The sequence below is a fragment of the Microcebus murinus genome, chromosome 2 (genome assembly GCF_040939455.1).
Source record: "Microcebus murinus isolate Inina chromosome 2, M.murinus_Inina_mat1.0, whole genome shotgun sequence".
Taxonomy (NCBI): Eukaryota; Metazoa; Chordata; class Mammalia; order Primates; family Cheirogaleidae; genus Microcebus; species Microcebus murinus.
In genome coordinates this window covers 108,609,791-108,624,049 of record NC_134105.1, presented here as the reverse complement: position 1 = coordinate 108,624,049, position 14,259 = coordinate 108,609,791, and the positions used below count along the sequence as shown (strand labels likewise).

At 41.2% G+C, this 14,259-nt stretch overlaps 1 pseudogene; it reads left to right on the top strand.

Moving 5' to 3' along the window:
• The first annotated feature begins 12,486 nt into the window (after nt 1-12,486).
• On the top strand, nt 12,487-13,569 carry LOC105862715 (DCN1-like protein 1 pseudogene; annotated as a pseudogene).
• Nucleotides 13,570-14,259: the final 690 nt, after the last annotated feature.

Sequence of the window (14,259 nt, the reverse complement as noted above, 5' to 3'; positions counted from 1 at the left end):
CCTTTTCTGCTATACCACATGACTAACTTCTCAGAAACTCAGAAAAAAAAAGAAATGGAAAAAAAAAAAAAAGACAGGGGACAGAAGGGTGGCACTGGAGATGAGATTTATGGAGCTTTCCTAAGTGCTAGGCACTGTGCTAGGAGTACATGCACTTAAAAAAAAATGTATTCTTCATAACAATTCTGTGAGTGAGATACTACTATAAATCCCACTTTACAGGTAAGAAGATAAAGGCTTAGAGTATATTACAGCAGAATCAAGAATTTGTTTTTTGGTTTTTATTTTCAAAGGTCCAAAATTAATTTATCTATAAGTGTTGAGCTACTATATTCTTGGGTTTAGTTGCAGATCTGTAGCAAACGTAAGCATTGTTAACCATTTAAGCTAAGGAATTTAGAAACTTTTATTGTGTCACAATATTTTAGTCTCTTTAGTAATTTGTCTTAGGGTGGCTTAAAATATTCTTGTTATATATCCTTTTGCATAAACTCCATAACTGAGAACAATTATATTCAGGAAGTGCTAAGTCTATGGGAAGCAGGACATTTTTTATGATTGGGATGGATATATGGACCACGTGGCCTGGAAAGGCAAAGCCCCTCATTTAGTATTTGTTTAGCTTCTGTGTGCCCCTTCTTGATCTGGAGGGTCTAAACTAATTCTGTCCCTCCCAATTGGCCTTTATAATCTCACACACCCCCTCTTCTACGATAGTCCCTAGCCCTAGAGGGAAGATGCTTGCATCTTGAGTAACAAGGCATTGGCAGTGAGTAGCAGGTTGGGCCTGGTGGGATTCAACAGTTTTAAATCCTGGAGCTATCGGATAAACTTGCTATTCACCTAAAACTTGTCATGACTCAGTTTGTAAAAGACAACCGCATCCAAATTTCTTCTGACAAAACTGGAACTTGTTCACATGCCAAAACTTTAGTTGCTCTGTTAGGTAATCTAATTATGCTTGAGGATCAAAGTTTTGGGTAAAGCAGTTTCCATGGAAGTTTGATTTTAAAAAACCTTTTACCCTTTTTTCCCTTCAGTTTAAAATGAGATTTTTTTCAATGTTTACATTTTAGTTAGAACTGGCTGTGAGATCTCCAGGTAGCTTTTCAAATGGAGATATCATAAACAATGAGTTTATATCAACATTAGCAGAAAAAGTTAGCAGCAGGAATTTTCCTTGATGTAATTTGCCCTTTAGTAAAAACTCATGCACCAATATTGTCTATAACCAGCTGGAGCCCAAGAAAACCTGGTATGCCTTTGAACCTTTCCATCTACACAAATACTTGCAAGTAGAGGCGCCATAAACCAACCTGGGAGCCTGAAGGGGGGTCGTTCTCCTTCCTTTCCTCATTTTTCAAGGATTTATTTCCCATTTTCTCCATTCTTCTTTAAAAGAAGCAACTGAACTGTACTCTAGGGTTTGGTGTCATGGATCAGACTGTGCTGATTATGGGTGGGGACTTCTCAATGTTTCACCACTGAGTTGATCCCACCCTCTTGCATGTCGCAGTTTCTGTCTTTTGGGGTCTATACCTCCAAGAGGGCTCAAAATGCTGAGTGCTTAGCTCTTATATGTGTTTCCTGAACAAGCCTTATTTTAATTAATTTTGTTGGGGGGTTCCCTATAGGGTCACTCAGGCCATGGGGAATCACCCCAGGAAACTCCCACTCAGGTCCCCAGTCACTCAGGTGTGCCTTTCAGCTATGCGGAGAGATAAATGAGAGACTGAGTTCTTCAGCCCTGAAGAGAAAATGCCCTTTCTCTTCAGGGCTGAAGAACTCAGTCTCTCATTTATCTACAAACAAGACAGTTCAGTTTCCTCTTTTACAAAAAAAGCCAATTGAGATTAATTTTAGGATGAAAGGGCAATGGAGAAGACCCTTTAGAATGCACCTCCAAATCCCAATTAGGATCCCAAGCAACAAATACCTAGGAAAGAAGCAACTCAGAATAAACCGGGACCACCAACCAAAAAACGGGAGGTCCGGAGCTCAGAAGGACTTACCAGTTCTGCCCAAGGAAAAGTTCGGAGTCAGAGGGCCATGATGGTACCTGGTGCCGAGTTTGGGCTACTCCTTTGGGTGTTCTGAGTCTTCTCTGAGCCTCACGTCTGGGTGCCAACCTTTGCAACAGAAAAGAAGCCAAACTTTGTAAAGTAATTTAAAGAGGTTTACTCTAAGCCAAATTTGAGGACCATGGCTCGGAGCCACGACCAAGAAGTCTTGAGCAAGTGGACTCAAGAACTTGTTTTAATCACAAGAAACCATTATGAGCAAAAAAAGGCCATGGAGTGAAAGAAGGCATTTGGAATGCATATGTCCCTTAAGGGTCTTCTATCTAAAATATAAAAAGAAGTCCTACAAATCAATAAGAATTAGGCAGACAACTCAGTGATCAAGAAACTCAAATAGACACTACATAAAAAAGGATATCCAAATAACTAATAAGAAATCACTATGAAAATAATGCAAATAAGGGCTGGGTGCAGTGGCTCTTGACAGGGATTGACAGGCCCTTAGAAGAGTCTTTCTATCTGCATAAATCAACTGAATTGATCAAATGGTCAAAGGGGTCAATTTACTTCCCTTCCTCTCCCTGTTATCTAAATATATTGCAGAATTCAACCTGACGTATCCTGAGTCATTTAAAACATAATTCCTGTCTTACAGATTAATTTACAAGTCAATCTTTTTCTCCCATCCATTCATCCTCCCTAGCAAATGTTTATCACCCCTAAATAGAATTACCTATACTTCTCATCCCCACCCCTTTAAAAGGCATCTGTAAAAATATCTGAACTTCATTGGAATGTTGAGTAATCATTCTGTGATTCTCCTCATGTGCATGGTAAATAAACTTTTCTTTTATTAATCTGCCTTAAGTGTGAGTTGATCTTTCAGCAGACTTTTGGGGGAAAAGGCAAATTTCTCCTGACCCCTACCAGAGAAACCCAAAGAAATTCACACCGAGACATATTTATAACCAAACTTCTGCAAACTAAAGACAGAGAAAAATCTTGAAAATAGCTACAGAAAAATGACACATTGCCTACAGGGGAAAACAATTTGAATGACTACTGATTTCTCATAGAGGGCAGAAAGAGCGTCATGATACTTTTCCAAGCTAAGAGAAAATAACTGTCAGCCTAGAATTCTATACCCAGGAATAAAGGTAAAATCAAGATATTCTCAGGTGAAGGAAAATTAAGAGAATTTGTTACCAGCAGTCTTATCTTGAAAGAATGGCTAAAGAAAAATCTTAAAACAGAAAGAAATAATAAAAGAAGAAACTTGGAACTTTAGGAATGAAAAAATAACAATGGAAAGAATAAAAATATGAAAAAATATAATAGATTTCCTTCTCCTTTTTAGTCATTCTGTGAATGAAAAATGGTGCAGAAACCCACAGCACATAAGAAGGAAGGGCCTATGTGTCCACAGGAACTTTGATACCAAAATCAGGCAAACATAGAAAAAGAAAGTTATAGACCAGTATCACATATGAAGATAGTTGCAAAGATACTAAATGAAACATTAGCAAATCAAAACCATCAGTGTATTAAAAACACACCATGACCAAATGGCACTTATCCCAGGAATGTGAGAATGTGCCAATATTATAAAAATTTATCCATGTAATTCATCACGTTGATTTAATGCAACATGACATATGATCACCTTAGAAGATATGGTAAAAACTTTATAAAATTCAATACACACTCATAACTTTACAAATTTGTAGGAAACTACAGCAAACATTATACATAATGCTGAACCTTTAGAAGCAATACTGTCTACATCAGGAATAGGACAAAAATTTCTCCAGTCACTGATAGTATTCATTAATTAGTGAATTAGTGTCATAACCAAAGCAATGAGACAAGAAAAGTATATAAGGTGTATGTGAATTATAAAAGGAGAGATAAATTATTATTTTCAGATCATATCATGGTGAACATAAAAAATCCAAAGGAATCTGCAAACAAACTATGAGAACTAAGCAGAGAATGAGCAAGGATTCTAGCTGACAACCGTAATTGTATATTAGATGTTTTTATTACTTGGATCACAGGTTGACAACTTGTTTACTAATTTGAGCCAGTTCAATTAAGAGCCAGAGAGATGTTTTCCCCAAGGTTATACAGCATCTTAAGAGAGCCAAGACAGGAACCCAAATACTGTGACTTCAAACCCAGTGATTTTCCATTATGAAGTATCACTCATTTGTATACCATTCTAGTACAAATGTGGCAATAGTAGAAACAGTAGTTTTATTTTAATTAATTAATTAATTTATTTATTTTTGAGACAGAGTCTTACTCTGTTGCCTGGGCTAGAGTGCCGAGGCGTCAGCCTAGCTCACAGCAACCTCAAACTCCTGGGCTCAAGCAATCCTTCTGCCTCAGCCTCCTGAGTACCTGGGACTAAAGGCATGCACCAACATGCCCAGCTGTTTTTTTCTATACATTTTTTCAGTTGACCAGGTAATTTCTTTCTATTTTTAGTAGAGACAGGGTCTTGCTCTTGCTCAGGTTGGTCTTGAACTCCTGAGCTCAAACCATCCTCCCGCCTCGGCCTCCCATAGTGCTAGGATTACAGGCGTGAGCCACCACACCCGGCCAAAACAGTAGTTTTAAAATGTTGTAATTTTGATTCCTGAAATTCTTGAGTAACAGAATGAGAATAGACAGGAGCTTTTCTGTAGAAACTGACCTAGAGGTGATTTTGGAGCAGATGTTTTATCCTCATTCAAACAATTTCATGTCTGTGTTTCATGTCATAGTTTTCCTTGTTCCTGAAAATGACCAAGCTAAGGCTTCTGGGAAGGTATGGAGGAAAACTATCATGATACAGGAAGGGGATTGAATGGACTAAAATGGGAATAGTAAAAAACCCAGGGGCACCCCACCAAGAAACATCTAGAGAGGAACTGAAAAAGAAACCTATGCTGAAAAAAAAAAAAAAAGACAGTAGCTGGGTTTGTAAAGTAAAATTTTATCAGCAACATTTGGTAGTTAATTATTCCCCCTTTCTTGAGACACTATGGTCCATGGGACTCCACTTGCTTGGTTTTCTCCTTCCCAAAGCTTTTCATTCTCCCCTGCTTGGTACTGCAAATCTCTCCCATCCACCTACACATACTGAAATGTCTCTGGGTTCAGTTCTTAGACTCACCCATTTCTTTACACCAATTCTTTAAGTGATCTCATTCAGTCTCTCTTTGTTTGACATACCCCATTGTATTTCTGACTCTGACTCTTTCCTGAATTCAAGCTTTGTATATCCAGCCACCTACTCAGCATCTCCATCTGGATACTTCCAACAGGTATCCAGATGGGCTGACACCATGGCACTTTAGCCCACCAACAGAGTGAGACCCTCTCAAAAAAATAAAAAAATAAAACTTCCCGTGTGCCAAATCAAACTTTTGCTTCCTTATCCTCTACTTCCTGCTCCACCTGACTTTTTCATCTCAGTAAATTGTATCTCTAATCATTCAGTTTTTAGGCTAGAAAATTATAATTATCCTTGACTCCTTTCTACCCTACCTCATATCCATCCATCAGCAAATTCTATTGGCTCTGCCTTGGAAAGAATACTCAGAACCCTACCATCTTTCATTACATTCGCCACCACCACCTCTCACCTGCCCTATTGCAACAGTCACCTAACTAATTTCCTTGCTTCTACCTTTGTCCTCCCTATTCTTCACAGACAGCTAAAGTGATGCTTTTAACACATGAATCAGATGGTGTTATTTCTCTGCTTGCCAGCTGTCTCCCATACCACATAGAACAAAATGCAAAGTCCTTCCCTGGGCCTCCTAGGCCCTACCTAATGGTTCTTGGTTACCTTTCTGATGTCATCTCCTATCTCTTTCCCCTGGCCTGTTCCACACCCATCACACTAACCATCTCACTATTCTTCAACACCCCAAGCACAAGTTCACCTTAAGGCCTTTGCATTAGAGAAGAGTCCTTCCCCCTGATATCTACATGACTATCTCTTCCTTAGGACCTAGTCAGTGCCGCCTAACAGAGACACTCCTCTATAAAATGCCCCTGGTCTTTACTCTCTATTCCCTTACCCTGCTTTGTTATTTTTTTCCCTTTCCCTAAAATCTAAGGAGCATCAGAGCAGGGGCTTAGTCCACTTTGTTCCCTGCCCTATCCCTAGTAAGTACAACAGTGCCTAGTACATAGCAGACCCTCAATACCTGTGTCCAACGAGTAAATGGGTGTCCTGAGCAATAAAAATTGAGTACTTATGAATGATATCCAAGATTTCCTTCTTTCCATTTGGAGAAGAAAATTGAGAACATAGGAGGGTGAGATTTCTCAGGCCCTCGGGGCCTGTGACATCTTCTGTGAGATTGGTGTCGGGGCAGAGCAGAATGTGGGGGAAATTCAGAAAATCCACAGGATAGAGAGAAAATTACAAAGAATAGAATGTTTTTATGTGGGGATGGGGGTGGAGGGGAGGGGAATTTGTGTCATCTCACATTGAGACTGCTGTTGCTTATTTAAACCATTATTTCAGTACTGTTACAACTAATGTAGTTTTAATAATAGCATTACAACAGTTACTTGTTTTTTTTTAAAAAAAACAAACATCTATAATTAGAGTATGCTATGCCAAATTGATCATATAGCAAGCATAGCAGTTACCTTGTTATAGATATGCTTTTGCACTCAATTATCACCTAAAATCTTTCTTAAGTAAGCATGCCATTAAAAAAATAAAGTAGAGAAGTTAAAAGTTTAAGCTAAAAAAAAAACAACACAGGGACATTTGGATACCTTACTCACTAATGTATTCCACTTGTTATTTAACCAAATTCTTGGACATCTTGAATACTTCCTCCAATTCACTCTGAAATACTTATATTAGTGCTAAAACGTCCCTGGGAATGCACATAACTTTCATCACTTAATGCTTGCGGCGTCATAGAAACCAGCTACAGGCTTGAGTGCTAAAGTGCTCAAGGTAGCAGCTAAAGTGCTACCTTGTCCTGCCTCGGTGGCTTTCGGCGCCACAGCCGCAGAGCCCACACTCCCGGCTGTGGAGGCGCATGCCGAAACCCTAGCCTGGCGCCGGAGGTCTTGTCTTCTATGAGCTTTGGTTCCCCTCCTGCCCACTGTGCCGATCGTCATATTCTGTCCAGGTCAGCAGGCTATGAGTCTGCAACTGTGCTTTCCTGAAACTGTCCCCGGTTTCTGCAAGTCACGTTAGAGTGAGCCGAGGTGAAGAATCATGGGAGAGCTCTCACATCTGCTGTGCATTCCATTTTCAGCGCTCCATCACTCGCTCTGGGCTCCACCAATCACGTGGCATGTCCTTTGGGGAAGGGAGCTCTGGGAAGGGTGGTTACCCCTGCCCTGTGTCAAGGACAGTGCCTTGTGTGACCTCGCCCCAGATGCTGACCCCAAACACCCAAAGATCCATATCAAGTACTACGGCAGAGAGCCCTGGACTGAAACCCTGGAGCCCCCTTTTGGTTATTAATGCCCCTTGTGTCATCCACTGTCTCCCATACCACATAGAACAAAATGTAAAGTCCTTCCCTGACCCTCCTAGGCTCTACCTAATGGTTCTTGGTTACCTTTCTGATGTCATCTCCTATCTCTTTCCCCTGGCCTGTTCCACATCCATCACACTAACCATCTCACTATTCTTCACTATCCCAAGCACAAGTTCACCTCAAGGCCTTTGCATTAGAGAAGAGTCCTTCCCCCTGATATCTACATGACTATCTCTTCCTTAGGACCTAGTCAGTGCCGCCTAACAGAGACACTCCTCTATAAAATGTCCCTGGTCTTTACTCTCTATTCCCTTACCCTGCTTTGTTATTTTTTTTCCCTTTCCCTAAAATATAAAGAGCATCAGAAGAGGGGCTTAGTCCACTTTGTGGGGTCAGTTTCTGAATTTCCCCCACATTCTGCTCTGCTCCCATACCAATCTAACAGAAGATGTCACAGGTCCCGAGGGCCTGAGAAATCTCACCCTCCTACGTTCTCCATTTTCTTCTCCAAATGGATAGAAGGAAATCTTGGATATCATTCATAAGTACCCAATTTTTATTGCTCAGGACACCCATTTACTCACTGGACACAGGTATTGAGGGTCTGCTATGTACTAGGGTCTCTATGTGTCATGTGTTGAAAATGCAATTGAAAAACATTTGTTTACCTTCAAAAAAAAATTCCCATGCTCTGTTGGGGGAGAGGCACACATAAAGCAGCAATTACCTTGCAGAGAGAGAGAGTTCTGAGATGAGTAGAGTCCGGGTGGCTTGTAGAGCACAGAGCAGTTCTACTGTAGGGTCTGCTACTGCAAGACTCTTTATCTATGAAATTATAATAAAACTGCCTTCTATTGTCCACCTCAGGGGTTGTTGGGGCAAAACTGTAGAAAGGATGGGAAAGCACTTTGTGACTCTGAAGAGAAATATTGCAGTGACTATGCTGCATGGGAAGTGGCTGTGGGAGGAGACGGTCCTGCCATAGCTGTCCTGTGTTGCACTCTGGAGCTTTCCTTGGATTCGGGAATTGACCTATGCATCCAGAGCTCAGGGCTGGTCCTTGCTCAGTTTTGTAGCTTCTGAAACGAGAAAAATAGGGCAGAGGAAAAAAGAGCAGAGGAGCCTCAGGTATCCCAGGCCTTATGCCTGCACAGCAGAAGCCACCAACCCTGAAAACCGGCAACCCAGAAGCCACCAACCCGGACCCTACTGGAAAGTAGGGTCTCTGAAGACAAGGCTGATCCCAGCCTCCCTCCCTGCTGATCTTCCACTACTACAGTATTACAGAACATGGTTTTTCTTTGGGTCTAACCTCCATCTTTCCTGCTTTAACATATGATCATTTCATATTTGGTTGGAGGAGAAAACAAGCCTTTTCTGAAATGTCTTTGTTCAACCCCTTTGAGAAGATGGGCATAAAGAAGGCAGGAGTGCTGAAGAAGTGTCCAGTGTGCTCACTGTCAATCCATATAACAAGGACCGTCTGTTCTCCTCGTTCCTCACACACAGCCCTCCTGCTCACTGCTCCCCTCGGCTCCAGTCCCTGACTTAGCAGCTGACTCCCTGCCCCTCCCCCTCTCGCTCTGGCAGTGTTGCCTGATACGTGGGTAAGCGTGTGAACGCTTCAGCCACACTGCCCACACTTGAGTCCTGGTTCAGTCCCTCACTCCTTCTTTGGCCTTGGGCATGTTGACTTTAATGCTCTATGTCTCAGTTTTCTCCTTTGGGAAATGGGGAGAACCATAGTTCCTAATCCACAAGATTGTTAAGTATTGAGTGAGATAGCCCATGTTAAAATAGCATAAGGAGCTACCTCCTAGTAAGTCTTCAGTAAACGTTAGCTATTATTTTAATTAATTCATTTAAAACAGTTTCTGATAACTTATAACGGGCCAGGCCTTGGGTTAGATGCTAGGGATAAATAGATGAAGTCCCAGTCGTAGTCTTCAGTGAGGAACGTTGGTGAGCCACGTGCCTGGACCATCTCTCCTCTTGCCCTTTGTCTTCAGTGCTGATGTTCCAGCTTTCTCCCACTGCAGACAAGCCACCTGGACCCTCAGGTGGGACACAGCCCCTTTATAGACACTTTATCTCACATACCGTGTCTACTTGCTTCCCTTTGCTGACTCAGGTGTGTGTGTGCCACATGCCAGGCTTAGCGAAGGTGGGGGGGGGGTGACAGATACCAAGATGCCTGCTGCACCTTGTCCTGCTTCCATGACGCCCACACCACCCATTGTAGACTCCACATAATATAAACATTTCTGGAAGAGAGGCAGGGGGGAGCTTGGTAGAGACTCAACATTTTCTCAGTTGCTTAGTAGCTGTGTAAATTGGTATAAATAGATTTACAAAGCAGTTTGGGGGCTATTGTGTGGAAATTAAGGGTGGCTTTGATATAAAAGACTATATTATGATATAAAAAGACAGGCTATGTTAGCACATTAAGCTGAAAATGATATTGAATTATTACTAGGAATGGAAAGCTTGCTCAGAGAACCTCCTGTTATGTGCCCCTGACCTGCAGTGACTAACAGACAGAAGTGACTCCACAGCTAAATCAGGCAAGCGAATGCAGTCCACTGCAGTGGACCCTCATGGGAAAAAACCATGCAGGAATATTAGTGAATATAGAAAAATTCAGTCTTAGAAGAGACACAAATCTTATCCACAACATCCCCTCCAAGTGGCTGTCTTGTTCTACTTGAATTCCTCCAGGGATGGGAAGCACATGACCTCCTGGACATTGCTAGGTGGAATGGACTGTCAGAAAGGACTCAACAAGTACAACAGCCAGTGTAATCTTAAAACACTCCCATTACCCTGCTCCATTACCTATTTTATGTTTTTTTGCAAGTTCTCCTCTTACACATGCCCTTACTTCCTGATTTTTCCCCTCCTCTGTGTATGCTCATTCCCTGTACACCTCTAGCTATTATTGTCCCTCTTTCTGATCCTTCTTTAAGTTACATCTGCTCTGTGATCCACATTTCTCATTCCAAGTCCTCCAGTGAGGACTGAAGGTGAAGAATACTCTGTGCCTCTAACAGAGTAGTTGTTCTCAATGAGTGTGCTGTATCCCTGGTGTGCTGCTCACCTGTAAAAGTATGCCATCTTATCTTGAACAATGTATTTTGTTTGTCAACTGATACAGTAATGTCTGTAAGACAGAAAATTGTGTTTAGAAAATCATGCAAAGTGGTCTGAAGTAGTCTGAAGTAGGGTACAAACTGCTGCAAGAACTAAGTTTTAAGGCATGATGTTGAAGACCAACGCAAAAGGGAGATGTTATTTTTACTGGAACATGCAAGGAATTTACTTCCTCAGAATGTAACAGCATAGTCAGAGTTATAAACAGTTCTGCTCAAATATTGGAGGTGGTGAAGGGTGACCAGAGAATAGTGTTACCATCTGGCGAGTACAAGGCTCCCCGACAAACAAAGACATTCCTATTGGGCATGGCATTCCAAGGGTTTAGAGATTACCTCCTAGAAGCCAAGGGCAAAAGCCAGACCTCTCTTTAGATGAGGTTCAATTCTTTACAACTCAGGATCTTTAAAAGGGTTGGTAAAATACTCTCTCCACAAAAATTAACTGAATTGAAAGAAAAGGCAGAAATAGGGTGTCTTAGTTCATCTGGTTGCTATAACAAAATACCATAGACTGGGTGACTTAAAAACAACAGACATTTATTTCATACAGTTCTGGAGCCTGGGAAGTCCAAGATCAAGGCACCATCAGATTCAGTGTCTGGTGAGCCCTGCTTCCTGGCTCGTAGATGACATCTTCTCACTGTGTTCTCATATAGTAGAAAGGGTGAGGAAGAAGCTTTCTTTTCTATTAGTGCTCTTTAATAAGGGCACTGATCTCATGCATGAAGGCTCCACCCTCATGACTCCCCAGTGGTCTCCTAGTGTCATTACCTTGGGAGTTAGGATTTCAACCTATGAATTTGGGGAGACACAAATATTTAATTTAAAGTGCAAATACAAGTTTTTAAGTCAAATAGTAGCTAGTAATGTGAGTCCTGCATCTAACCAACCGCCTCCTTATTTCCATGGAAGAGACCACGGAAATATGAAATAAGTGGAAACCTGGACAAGTGTTGGTGACGTGGAAGGGAGCCATCTTTGGGTCAGCTTGCTGTTAGAGAGATAGAATTGTCCAGGAGTGAAGGTAAATGAGGACAGCCTCTAGGCTCACTTTCCTGGGAGGGAGTGCTACGTCCAGGAGGTGAGTGGTGGTGAGCCCTGCAGTCAGAGAGCTGGGTAAGGGAGCAGCACCAGCAAGGCCAGGACTGGAAGTTTCATTTTATGTCTCCAAAGAGTCAGAAAATAATATTGATAGGGTTAGAGAGGGCATAGATTATGACCCAAGAATCTATAGCCATTTCTAGTTGTTATTTCATACAAGGGGAAAGAAAAACCCAACATTCTCAGATGTACCAAGAATATGCCACCCTTGTGAAGCTGTAGTTGTTAAGGCAATAGCTGAATGAAATATTAATAGATAGATTCGGTGCATATTTAGACATATAAGGTCAATTGCTTATATTTATGTATGTGCATGTGCGTGCATATCTATATCTATATATCACCTTTCTCTTCTTGATATTAGAAAAATTCCCTCATGAATAACATGATACGGTGTAGATTAAGCCACAGAGAAACCAGTAAACCATTTAGGGATCACGTATGAGAAGAGAAAAGGACAAAAAACACGATTTGGGGGAATACCAATAAAAAAGAATGAACACAAGAAATAGAATCAGAGCAGGAGAAAGAAAATAGGAGTGGTCCCCCGCCCGGGGACCCTGCGCCCGGGGAAGCCCCGCGCGGGACGCCTCCGTCCCTCCGCCTCCCCGAGGCCCGGGGCTGCCTCCTCGGGCCGCGCGGGGCAGCCCCGCACTGCGCATGAGCGGGAGCCCGGCAAGCCCGTGACAGGAGCCGCCGCCGCCGCCGTCCATTCGCTGCGGAGCCGGAGGAGGAGGGGAGAGGCCTGGAGGACACCAACAAGAACAAGTTGAAATCATCGCAGAAGGATAAAGTTCGTCCGTTTATGATCTTCACACAATCTAGTGAAAAAACAGCAGTAAGTTGTCTGTCTCAAAATGACTGGAAGTTAGATGTTGCAACAGATAATTTTTTCCAAAATCCTGAACTTTATATACGAGAGAGTGTAAAAGGATCATTGGACAGGAAGAAGTTAGAACAACTATACAATAGATACAAAGATCCTCAAGATGAAAATAAAATTGGAATAGATGGTATACAACAATTCTGGGATGACCTGGCACTCGATCCAGCCAGTATTAGTGTGTTGATCATTGCATGGAAATTCAGGGCGGCAACACAGTGTGAGTTCTCCACACAGGAGTTCATGGACGGAATGACAGAATTAGGATGTGACAGCATAGAAAAACTAAAGGCCCAGATACCCAAGATGGAACAAGAATTGAAAGAACCAGGACGATTTAAGGATTTTTACCAGTTTACTTTTAATTTTGCAAAGAATCCAGGACCTAAAAAGGATTAGATCTAGAAATGGCCATTGCCTACTGGAATTTAGTGCTTAATGGAAGATTTAAATTCTTAGACTTATGGAATAAATTTTTGTTGGAACATCATAAACGATCAATACCGAAAGATACTTGGAATCTTCTCTTAGACTTCAGTACAATGATTGCAGATGACATGTCTAATTATGATGAAGAAGGAGCATGGCCTGTTCTTATTGATGACTTTGTGGAATTTGCACGCCCTCAAATTGCTGGGACAAAAAGTACAACAGTGTAGCACTAAAGGAACCTTCTAGAATGTACATAGTCTGTACAATAAATACAATGGAAAATTGCACAGTCAATTTCTGCTGGCTGGACTGAACTGAAGATCAATCCTCACAATTCAGACTGAGGGTTGAGACAAAACTTTAAGGCTACATCTTGGACCATATCGTATTTCATTCTTCTAATGGTGGTTTGGGCTTGTCTTCTAGTCTGGGCCGCTCTAAACATTTATAATTCCAACATTGTGGATTTCATCTTATATCTGTGGACCATCCTAGTTTATTCTCCCATAAGTCTTAGAAGCTTTATGGTGATTATTTTGAGGTTTCCATTCTTGCATAAAGCACAATGCTGTCTTCATCAGAAAACAGTTGGCATAAGAATTAAACATGTGAACATCACAAACAATTTATAAAAACTTCTTAAATATATGCTTTGGGCTAGTTGCAAAGACTATGCTGATAGCACTTCCAATGAGAGTGATATATTTAAGTATACCAGATCTGGAATGGTGTTTTGGTTTGGCGGGAATTTTTTTTCTTGGCAAATCACATGTATTGTTGACATGAGTAGAGTATCCGATGGAAAAAAAATGTCAAAATAACCAACATGAAGAAAATTTAGGGTAACTTGGTGCCTACCTGAAAAATGTATTGTGTTTCAGACTCTCAATTTCAAAAAGATTCCATAGAACTAGTCTACGCTTACCCATATTTATATATAGTTGTCCTACAGGGAGCTTTTATTTAGAAAATATCTGCATAATGATAGATTCCACTCCTGTCTACATTATGCACTACATAATTGGATTTCATTATGCTTTTAAAATGCTTTTTGCCTGTCGAATAAGTTAAACTATTTTATTTGTTTTGAATGTTTTGATTGCTACACAATACAGTATTCTAAATTTAGGCATGAGGGTTTATTTTTTGTTTTTACTTTTTTT